We start from the raw sequence: 12,190 nt of genomic DNA on the forward strand, positions 1-12,190 counted from the left end.
AAAGTTTTTCTGATTGTACCAGGTTGAATACTCACCACTTTGTGATTGGATTCACTGCTGAATATCTTCATGGTCAGATCATCAGGATGTTCCATCCTATGCATGAGGGAGGGACTCAATGCCCTCTCATTTGTTCATCCTATCATTGTGAAGGCCACTTCTTCCGGGATACGGTGGTGTAATTCAATGCCCTGTCCTGTAGATCATACAGTGGGGATATAGAATTCTAGAGGCAAACTGAACTTTGCAGACTCCAAAACCAAATACAGTATTTTTGCGATCCATGTCCATGTTCAGTGTCTCCTATTCTTTGTTTTCCTGATCCCAGGTGTCTTTGTGTGGGTGCTGTGGGCATTTGGGTGATGCCAGCTAGTCAGAGTAACCTGGAAAGCAGGTGAAATCGACTGCTGCTGAACCAAAAAGCCCCTTGAGTACATGACCATGTTTCTGTGAGTAATCTACTGCTCATGTTAAAAATGCAAATGTTCCTTTTAGAGAGAGTTTGCTGCTGTGGTTAAGATTCTTTAAATTTTATATAACATGGAACAACAATTATCTTTGTGTCATTACTTACAGTCTGGGCTCAGGCACAGCGAATGTTTGATCAATAACCTCAAGTCTCTTCATCCGTTCTCTTACAGTTAGTCTTGTGGTAATTGTAATCCTAGCTCGGGGAAAATGTGGCCTTTCAACATGCAGCACTCGCTATCTGGTGGCCATGACAGTGTCAGATCTACTGTTCATTGTTTTTTGTATCATTCTTCGTTGATTTAAACGTTATTATTATCCACCATGTTTCCTGCACATCACTCCTGTTTGTACTGTTATCTTTGTTATCAGCTGCTTGACCATTGATTGTTCTGCGTGGTTCACTGTTGCTTTTTCCTTTGATCGATTTGTTGCCATTTGTTTACATGAGATGAAAACTAAGTATTGCACAGGGAAAACTGCAACAAAGGTTCTCGCAACAATCTGCATCTTCTTTTTGTTAAAGAACATTCCCAACTCCTTTGTGTATAAACCTGGAAAGATTATCAACAATGTTCCATGGTACTGTTATATCAGGTCTAATTATTATGACCCACGGTGGACAAGTTTTAAATATTTTCAGACTTTTTTAACACCACTGTTCCCATTCACTTTTATTGTCTTTATCAACATTCTGACTGTCAGACATATCTTCGAGGCCATTAAGGTGCGGAAGGAACTGAGAGGTCAGAGAAAAACACAGAATGATCCAGAGGTAGAGAGCAGGAAGAATTCTGTGATTGTACTCTTTGCCATATCTGCCAGCTTCATACTTCTCTGGTTGTTGCATTTTATATTTCTTTAATGCTGGTTATTCCTTGGATTCTGTTTCTTTGAGACTCTTTGTTCAGATTGGATACATGCTGAGGAACTTCAGTTGCTGCACCAATGCCCTGATTTATGTGGTGACACAGAAACATTTCAGAGACCAGTTAAAGTACGCCATGACATATCCAGTTAGAACAATAATTCAATTGGTGAATAAATCCAAGTAACTGAGAGCCAACATTAGGTGCAGCAGAGAATGGAACGAGGAGTCCACGTGAGGAATGGACCGAAAGGAGAAGGAGGAGCAGCAACATGATAACACTCCTTTCCTCATGGGCAGGGAATGACTCCATCTGAGGAGCAAATTGGAGGTGTAAAGCCAGTGTAAAGTGCTGTTAGTAATCAGCAACAATTAGTAGGAAGTGGGACAACAAAAGCAAACCCAAAAGATGAATTAGATATGCACAAAAGCGACATTGATGTCAAGTAATCTGTTCTCAGTGAGTGAAGTGGGTAGAAAAATAAATGATATAGAGGAAGGTGAGTGTTAGATGAGATGAAATTAGATTCCTCAGAGTATGGAAGCAGGCCATTTGGCCCAACAAGTCCACACTGACCCTCTGAAGAGTCACCCACCCAGACCCATTCCCCTATATTTACCGCTGACTAATGCGCCTAACACGATCGGCAATTTAGATTAGATTAGATTAGATTAGATTACAGTGTGGAAACAGGCCCTTCGGCCCAACAAGTCCACACCGACCCGCCGAAGCGAAACCCTCCCATACCCCTACATTTACCCCTTACCTAACACTATGGGCAATTTAGTATGGCCAATTCACCTGAACCTGCACATCTTTGTGACTGTGGGAGGAAACCGGAGCACCCGGAGGAAACCCACGCAGACACGGGGAGAACGTGCAAACTCCACACAGTCAGTCGCCTGAGGCGGGAATTGAACCCGGGTCTCTGGCGCTGTGAGGCAGCAGTGCTAACCACTGTGCCACCGTGCCGCCCACTAATTTAGTATTACCAATTCACCTGACCCGCACATCTTTGGATTGTGGGAGGAAACTGAAGACCCTGATGAAACCCACGCAGACACTGGGAGAATGTGCAAACCCCACACAGACAGTTACCTGAGGCAGGAATGTAATCTTTCACTGCAGGCCAGAGAGGGAAATGCAACGACAGGCTCCTGTCCACTCTTCCTCACTGAATACTCTGACCCACACGTCTGGGCAAATTAACAAAATACATGAGAAGTTTAAAAGATGAAATAACATAGTGTCAGGACTCTGTGTCTTTTGATTACACATTTATTTTCAACAATAACATACTTTGTTTCCATTCAATTCCTCACACTAAACATAGAACACAGAACAATACAGCGCAGGACAGCTCCTTCAGCCCTCGATGTTGGTGAGTATACTACTGTTTCAGGCAGTGTTTTCCATGGCCCTACTACTCTCTGAGTGAAGAAACTACCTCGGACATCTGTCCTATATCCATCACCCCTCAATTTAATGCTATGTCCCTTTGTATGAGCCATTGCCATCTGAAGAAAAAAGGCTCTCACTGTCTTACCTTAACTAACTCTTTGATTATCTTATATGTCTCAATTAGGTCACCTCGCAACCTTCTTGTTTCTAATGAAAATAGCCTCAAGTCCTTAAGCCTTTCCTCCTAAGACCTTCCCTCCATAGCAGGCAATCCTGGTAAATCTTTTCTGAAACCTTTCCAAAGGTTTCACATCCTTCCGACAATGCAGTGATCAGAACTGTAAACAATACTGTAATTGCAGTCGCACCAGAGTTTTGTACAGCTGCAACATGACCTTGTGGCTCCAAAACCCAATCTCTCTATCAATAAAACCTTACACACCGTATGCCTTCTTTCCTCAACATTTTTCCTTTCCTTGACATCTCTGGAACCATTCGGAGGCCTATAGACAACACCTAACAGGGTGACCTCTCCTTTCCTGTTTCTAACCTCAGCCCATTCTACCTTAGTAGATGAGTCCTCAAATGTCCTTTCTGCCACCATAATACTGTCCTTGACTAACATCGCCGCCCCTCCCCCTCTTTTACCATCTTCCCTGTTGTTACTGAAACATCTGAAGCCCAGAACCTGCAACAACCGTTCCTGTGCCTGTTCTATCCATGTCTCCGAAACGGCCATAACATCAAAGTCCCAGGTACCAACTCATCCTGCAAGTTCACCCACCTTATTCCGGATGCTCCTGACATTGAAACCATTTTCTGGCTAGCTGGTGCACTCTTGCAACCATGAAACCATATTTCTGACCTCACTGCACTCACGCTCCTGGACACTGTAACTACAATTTCAGTTCCCATCCCCGGCTGAACTGGTTTCAATCCTCCTGAAGAGCAATATCAAAAGTTCCCCACCAAGGATACTGGAACCCCCCTGGTTCAGGTGTAGACCATCCTGTTTGTAGAGGTCCCACCTACCCCAGAATGAGCCCCAATTATCTAGGCCTCCTATATCATCCCCATAGCCACGTGTTCAACTCCTCTCTCTCCCTACACCTCGCCACGCCAGCACTTGGCACAGGCAACAAACCAGAGATAACAACATTGTTTGTTCTAGCTCCAAGCTTCCACCCTAGCTCCCCGAATTTCTGCCAAGTCCCCACCCCTTTCCCTACCCATGTCGTTAGTGCCTATGTGGATCATACCTTGGGGCTGCTCCCCGTCACCCTCAAGGGGGTCCTTATGGGTGGCACAGTGACTTTGTGGTTAGCACTGTCACCTCACAGCACTCATATACCTCATCTTTCTCTTCAGTTTTTGCTTCTTGCCTTGGGCGATGGTCTGTGTGGAGTTTGTACATTCTCTCTGTGTCGACATGGGTTTCCTCCAGGTGCTTCAGTTTCCTCCCACAATCCAAACGCGCAGGTTAGGTGAATTGGCCATGCTAATTTGGCCATAGTTTTCAGGGATGTGTAGGTTAGGTGCATTAGTCAGGGGTAAATATAGGATAATAGGGTAAGGGAATGGATCTGGGTGTGTTACTTTTCGGAGAATCGATGGGGACTTGTTAGACAGAAGGGCCTGATTCCACACTGTAGGAATTCTATGATTCGATGATTCTGAAAATATGATCCGAGCTGTCACGAGCCCTGGCACCTGGGAGGTAACACTCCAACCATGAGTCTCTCTCATTCCCACAGAACCTCCTGCCTTTCCCCCTAATAATGGAGTCCCCAATGACTAATGCTCTGCTCATCTTCCTCCTCCCTTCTGAGCAACAGGGACAGACTCGGTGTCAGATACCTGTATCCCATAGCGTACCCCTGGTAAGATGTCCCCCCAACAGTATCCAAAATGGTCTGCTTGTTATTGAGGGGAACGGCCGCAGGGGATCCCTGCACTGCCTGCTAGTTCCCTTTCCATCACCTGACTGTAACCCATCTGGCCTTTTCTTGTACCTGAGGTGCAACTACCTCCCTGTAACTCCTCTCATTAGCTCCCCTGCCTCCGGAATGATCCAAAGTTCCTCCAGCTCCAGCTCCAGGTCCCTAAAGTGTTTTTCAAGGAGCTGCAGTTGGGTGCACTTCCCGCAGATGGAGTCAGCAGGGTGTTATGACACGGGATACTCCCCTCTGTTAATTTAAACCCAACACACAGAGATGTTCACTCTTGCTGTAACCTGTTAAATTTCAAGAGGCAAAGGACCACCCCAGTTTTCACTACTTCAAATAAAAATTCACAATTTTATTCTTTAATTTCAACAGAGAACGTTAGACAACTATTTACAACTCCTTTTTCTTAAACCTATCTTTTACCACCAACTCTACAATGCTGGTCTGATTAAAAAAAACTCAAAGTTTTTAAAAAAAGTTACATTTCAAATCCAGTCACCTTTGTCGATTCTCCTTTGTAGACTTTGCTCTGTTTAGGTCGGTTTTTCTTCAGTCTTCTCCTGCACAGCGTACCTTATGGACAGGTACCTTTCAGAGAGCGATTTGATTAGCAGTCTATTCTTGTTGGGGTTCATGACAGTGCTCCCCCGAACTGTTCAAAATGTCTGGTTTTATCCCCCAAAACATCGGATCATTTCATTGGTGTGATGTTATCAAAACACTAAGTTCAAATTCGATTGGATTTTGGTATCTGGGGTAGAATTTAAACTGATTGGTCAAATTTGAAATTGTTTTTGTTCCATGGCAATGCAACTGCAGCTATTTGTTTCAACCAAGTGTTACATTTTTAAATTGTTCAGGCCTTGCTAGCTTCCTCTCTCTCTTAAAGGTACAGGACACACCTACACCTTCATAACACCTCCCCCCTTAAGAAAAAAATGAACCATCATAATGAAAAGTTGGCTTCATTTTTTTCTCTATTTCCAAACCACATTACCATGACATACATATGACTTTAACTGAAGTTCATATTAACTTCTTCCCATATATATATATAAAACATTGAATAGACACCAATACATTATTAGTTAAATCTGTGATACCGCATCTGTTATTACATTCTTGTGACCCACAACATGTACGATTTTTTAATTAAAAGTCTGTCACATAACACCCCAATGAAATAGTCTCTTATTCTTGTCTTTAAAGCTTTCCAAGAATGAAAGAGGATTGTGATCCTCTGACACATTGTTTGTGATATCCACATTAAAATGTTGTAAGGCCAGTACCAAACTCAATAGTTCTTTTTCAAACATAAGGTATTTTGTCTAGTGGGTGTTGAGTTTCTTTGAAAAGTAACCACCTGGCAGTTCAATCCCATCCTTATCTTCCTGTAGCAGTACAGCTCCAACTCCTGTGTCACGAGTATCCATGGCAACTTTGAAAGGTTTTGGAAGGTTTGGTGTCGCTAAAACTGGTGTGATGGTTAATATTGCTTTGAAATGGCCGAATGCCTCCTGGCATTGTTCTGCCCACCAAAACATTGTGTTATTCTTCAGCAAATCGGTAAACAGTGCCACTACCCTGCTGATGTTCAGAACAAACTTCTGGTAGAACCCGCTTAGTCCCGAGAATTGATGCACCTCTTTGTTCGAGGTTGGTCGTGGAAATTCCTTGATGGCCTTCGTCTTTGCATTCCATGGGGGTCAACCTTCCATGACTGATGTTACATCCCAAGAATGTCACTTCTGCTTTCGCAAATTCAGTTTTGTTTAAGTTTGTTACCAGTTTTGCTTCTCATAGTCATTCAGAGTTCTGCCAACTGTACCATGTGACCTTTCCAGGACTTACCAAAGATCACTACATTGTCCCCATAGACTGCACAGTCTGTAAACCCAGCCACAGCTTTGTTCAGGAGTCTTTGGAATGTGGTGGGTGCATTGTTCATTCCAAAAGGCATCGCCTTGAATTGATGTAGCACATTTGGGGTTAAAAACACAGAAATTTCTATCACCTTCTCTGACAAAGATAACCACGCAGTAAGTCTAACTTTATGATGTAACTGGCTTGTCTGATATGAATCCGATTTTGTAACGGTGTTCACCTTCCGATAATCCACAAAAAATCATTGAGTCCCGTTTGGTCTGGGAACTGAGACGATCGGCAAACTCCACTCGCTCTGCCTCTGTTCAATGCTGTCCTTGTCAAGCATGGCCTCCACCTCCAGCTGGACCTGTCTGGCTTTGAAAAGAGTAAGCCAATAGGGGTGTTGCTTTATCAGAACAATATTCCCTATGTCCACTTCAAGTACAACAGCATTAGTCCTCCCCATCTGATTCTCAAATATGTCTTCAAACTGCAGGAACAAACCTTTCAACTGCGTTCTATGCTCCTGAGACCGACAGCTCACTAACCTGTCCAACTCCTCAAGGATTTCTTCATTTTTTAACATATTTTGAGGCACATCAAAACTCACAATATCCGGATTTGATTCCTTGCTCTGTAGGGCAGTAACTAACGTCTATGTCTCTCATTCTTTCTCTCTAGCATAATGAGGTTTCAACATGGTCACATGACATCCCCAGTACAGTTTTTCTTCCATCTGCCATCTTTACTAGATAGATCACCTGACTCAACTTTTTCTCAATCTGATAGGTCCCACTAAACCTGGTTTTGAAGGGATCGCCTATTGCTTGTGACAATACTAACACATCATCCCCTCGGGAAACATCTGAGTCTCAGAGTTTTTAATCTACCACCTGCTTCATTCTACGCTGTGCCCTCTTTACGTGCTGTTTAGCTAAATCATCGACTCGATTTAGTGTCTCCATCACCTCTGATACGTAATCTAAGTGTGAGATCTACGACTTTGGTCCTGTCAATTTCTCCTTGATTAATTTCAAACAGCCTCTCACTTCATGTTGAATATTAACTCGAAGGGAGTAAAATGATTGGATTTATTTGGGGCAAACAATATGAAAGGGATACCTTTATCCCAGTCATTCGGGTAATCCTGACAGTATGTTGTCAACATGGTCTTCAGGGTCTGATGCCACCTTTCTAAAGCTCCCTGGGATTCAGGACGATATTCACTGGATTGAAAATGCAGTATACCAAAGCTATCTATAAACTCCTTAAACAGCCTAGCAGTAAAATGTGACCCTTGATCCAACTGAATCTCTCTGGGTAGCCCATACCTGGGAACAAAGCTACTAAGTCTTCTCCCACTCTTTTTACCTTGATACTCCGTAATGGAATTGGCTCTCAAAATCTGGTAGACACGTCCATTATGGTTAACATGTACTGGTTCCCACTTTTAGTTCTCGGGAGGGGACCTGCACAATCAATTACAACCCACGCGAAAGGGAATTGGCAACAGAGGGGTTGGTTTTGTTACCGCCTGGGGCTTACCTACCATTTGGTATGAATGACACGCATAGCAAAAGTTAATCACCTCGTTGTGCATTCCAGGCCAATAAAAATGTTTTTGTACCTTAGCCTGAATTTTTCATACCCCTCAGTGACCTCCTACAGGAATTTCATGTGCTCACCGTAACACTTCCTGTCTGTATGCTACCGGCAACACAACCTGGTGCACTTTGGCCCATTTCTCCTCTGCACTAACCTGCCGTGGTCTCCATTTCCCTCTTTGGATTCTATCTATCAGATAACAACCCTCAGAATACACTCTGTCTCCTTTTCGGAGTACACATCCACACATATATCTTTTATTGCCTTGTCTTGCTGTTGCAAGTCCTTTCAGGACTAAACGCTTCTGTCTGACCCTCTGCCTGTTCAGGTTTTTCTGCACCATTACGTCAAACAGGGTGTCCACAAACTGAAACTTTATTGCTGGAACAGCACAGCAGGTCAGGCAGCATCTAGGGAACAGAAGATTCGACGTTTCGGGCACATGCCTCAGCTCCTTCATCTTTCTCTTCAGTTTTTGCTGTGACTTATGTTAGTGGGATCTTGTTACTACTCAGTCTGGGAAAATATCAGGATATTTTTCTTTTAATTCCTCAGTTTGGTGATCTTCCTTGGGCTTCACCACAAGAAGGGATGTCACTCCCACCTTGGATCCTGCCAAATCATTCAGAAGAACAAACTGAATTCCTGGAACCAACACTCTGTCAAACTCTGACTGTTACTCTCCCAGGTAAAACCAAGAACTGCAGATGCTGGAAACCAGAGTCTAGATTAGACAGTGGTGCTGGAAAAGCACAGCAGGTCAGGCAGCATCTGAGGAGCAGGACTGTTACTCTCCCAGTCTTGAGTTGGCACTCCAACCTGATGTTACATAAGCGAATGCTAACTTTCTGTCCGTCTATCCCACAGATGACCAAACTCTCGGGTAACAGATCAGGAACAGTGCAATTTCACTCAACTCTTACAATTAGAGACTGGTTAGATAGTGTATTTCTCAAAATTATAATTTCTTGTCCTTCTCCCCCTGTTCTCTCAGAGTAACCTTTACCCACAGAGGTGAATTCTTTGTGGAGATCAGATACTAACCCCATACCCAGCCCCTGCCTCGGCTCTGCACTCTCCTGCACTCCTTTGCTCTTCTTGGGGTCTGCTTTACTACCTTCACTAAGGCCACTGGCTCAGCTCCTTTTGCCACATCTTTTCCCACAATGCCTTTCTTCAACAACCAGCGCTGTGACTTTACATGTGTCACTTTCCCACAGTGGGAACACCTGAGGCCTTTCACCTCCTTTCCACCCTCTTGGGTTTGTTTTCTAACCTGTGGTAAATATTTACATGTTCTCTACTTTTTGTTTCCTCGTGTAGGATCTCCCCTTCTCCCAACTTCTATCCCACACAGGGCAAAATTCTGCCCTGAAGCTTCTCTTATGCACCAATACGTACTCATCTGCTAATCCTGCTGCACTTCTTACTTCCTGAACTTTCTGTTCTTCCACATGAATTCTGACCATCTCTGGAAGTGAGTTTTTAAACTCCTCCAGCAGAATAATCTCTCACAGCCTCATGGGTCTTATCGATCTTTAAGGCTCACAGCCATCTATCAAATTGATTATGTTTCATTCTTTCAAACTCAACTTAAGTTAGATGTGGTTCCTCTTTTATGTTTCTGAAACGCTGTCTGTCTGCTTTTGGGACCAATTCATAAGAACTCATAGAGTCATAGAGATGTACAGCATTGAAACACACCCTTCAGTCCAACCCGTCCATGCCAACCAGATATCCCAACCCAATCTCGTCCCACCTGCCAGCACCTGGCCCATATCCCTCCAAACCCTTCCTATTCATATACCCATCCAAATGCCTCTTAAATGTTGCAATTGTACCAGTCTCCACATCCTCTGGCAGCTCATTCCATACACATACCACCCTCTGCGTGAAAACGTTGCCCCTGAGGTCTCTTTTATATCTTTCCCCTCTCACCCTAAACCTACACCCTCTAGTTCTGGACTCCCCGACCCCAGAGGAAAGACTTTGTCTATTTATCCTATCCATGCCCCTCATAATTTTGTAAACCTCTATAAGGTCACCCCTCAGTCTCCAACCCTCCAGGGAAAACAGCCCTAGCCTGTTCAGCCTCTCCCTGTAGCTCAGATCCTCCAACCCTGGCAACATCCTTGTAAATCTTTTCTGAACCCTTTCAAGTTTCACAACATCTTTCCAATAGGAAGGAGACCAGAATTGCACGCAATATTCTAACAGTGGCCTAACCAATGTCCTGTACAGCCGCAACATGACCTCCCAACTCCTGTACTCCATATACTGTCCAATAAAGGAAAGCATACCAAACGTCTTCTTCACTATCCTATTTACCTGCGACTCCACTTTCAAAGAACTATGAACCAGCACTCCAAGGTCTCTTTGTTCAGCAACACTCCCTCGGACCTTAGCATTAAGTGTATAAGTCCAGCTAAGATTTGCTTTCCCAAAATGCAGCACCTTGCATTTATCTGAATTAAACTCCATCTGCCACTTCTCAGCCCATTGACCCATCTGGTCCAGATCCTGTTGTAATCTGAGGTAACCCTCTTCACTGTCCACTATACTTCCAATTTTGGTGTCATCTGTAAACTTACTAACTGTACCTCTTATGCTCACATCCAAATCATTTATGTAAATGACAATAAGTGGAGCACCTAGCACTGATACTTGTGGCACTCCACTGGTCAGAGGCCTCCAGTCTGAAAAACAACCCTCCACCACCACCCTCTACCTTTGAGCCAGTTCTGTATCTAAATGGCTAGTTCTCCCTGTATTCCTGAGATGTAACCTTGCTAATCATCTCCCATGGGGAACCTTGTCGAACGCCTTACTGAAGTTCATATAGATCACATCTACAGCTCTGTCCTCATCAATCTTCTTTGTTACTTCATCAAAAAACTCAATCAAGTTTGTGAGACATGATTTCCCATGCACAAAACCATGTTGACTATCCTGAATCAGTGCTTGCCTTTCCAAATACATGTACATCCTGTCCCTCAGGATTCTCTCCAACAACTTGCCCACCACTGAGGTCAGGCTCACCGGTCTATAGTTCCCTGGCTTGTCTTTACCACCCTTCTTAAACAGTGGCACCACGTTTGCCAACCTCCAGTCTTCCGGCACCTTACCTGTGACTATCGATGATACAAATATTTCAGCAAGAGGCCCAGCAATCACTTCTCTAGCTTCCCACAGAGTTCTCGGGTACACCTGATCAGGTCCTGGGGATTTATCCACTTTTAACCATTTTAAGACATCCAGCACTTCTTCCTCTGTAATCTGGACATTTTGCAAGATGTCACCATCTATTTCCCTACAGTCTATATCTTCCATATCCTTTTCCACAGTAAATACAGATGTAAAATATTCATTTAATATCTCCCCCATTTTCTGTGGCTCCACATAAAGACCGCCTTGCTGATCTTTGAGGGGCCCTATTCTCTCCCTAGTTACCCTTTTGTCCTTAATCTATCTGTAAAAACCCTTTGGATTCTCCTTTAATTCTATTTGCCAAAGCTATCTCATGTCCCCGTTTTGCCCTCCTGATTTTCCTTTTAGGTATACTCCTACCTTCTTTATACTCTTCTAAGGATTCACTCAATCTATCCTGTCTATACCTGACATATGCTTCCTTCTCTTTCTTAACCAAACCCTCAATATCTTTAGTCATCCAGCATTCCCTATACCTACCAGCCTTCCCTTTCACCCTGACAGGAATATACTTTCTCTGGATTCTCGTTATCTCATTTCTGAAGGCTTCCCATTTTCCAGCCATCCTTTTACCTGAGAACATCTGCCTGCAATCAGCTTTTGAAAGTTCTTGCCTAATACCATCAAAATTGGCCTTTCTCCAATTTAGAACTATAACTTTTAGATCTGGTCTATCCTTTTCCATCATTACTTTAAAACGAATAGAATTATGGTCGCTGGCCCCAGAGTGCTCCCTCACTGACACCTCAGTCACCTGCCCTGCCTTATTTCCCAAGAGGAGGTCAAGTTTTGCACCTTCTCGAGTAGGTACATCCACATACTGAATCA

Source organism: Chiloscyllium plagiosum, unplaced genomic scaffold (genome assembly GCF_037043375.1).
Source record: "Chiloscyllium plagiosum isolate Xiang-an unplaced genomic scaffold, Cpla_swu_hap1 HiC_scaffold_29, whole genome shotgun sequence".
In the NCBI taxonomy this organism is placed as follows: domain Eukaryota; kingdom Metazoa; phylum Chordata; class Chondrichthyes; order Orectolobiformes; family Hemiscylliidae; genus Chiloscyllium; species Chiloscyllium plagiosum.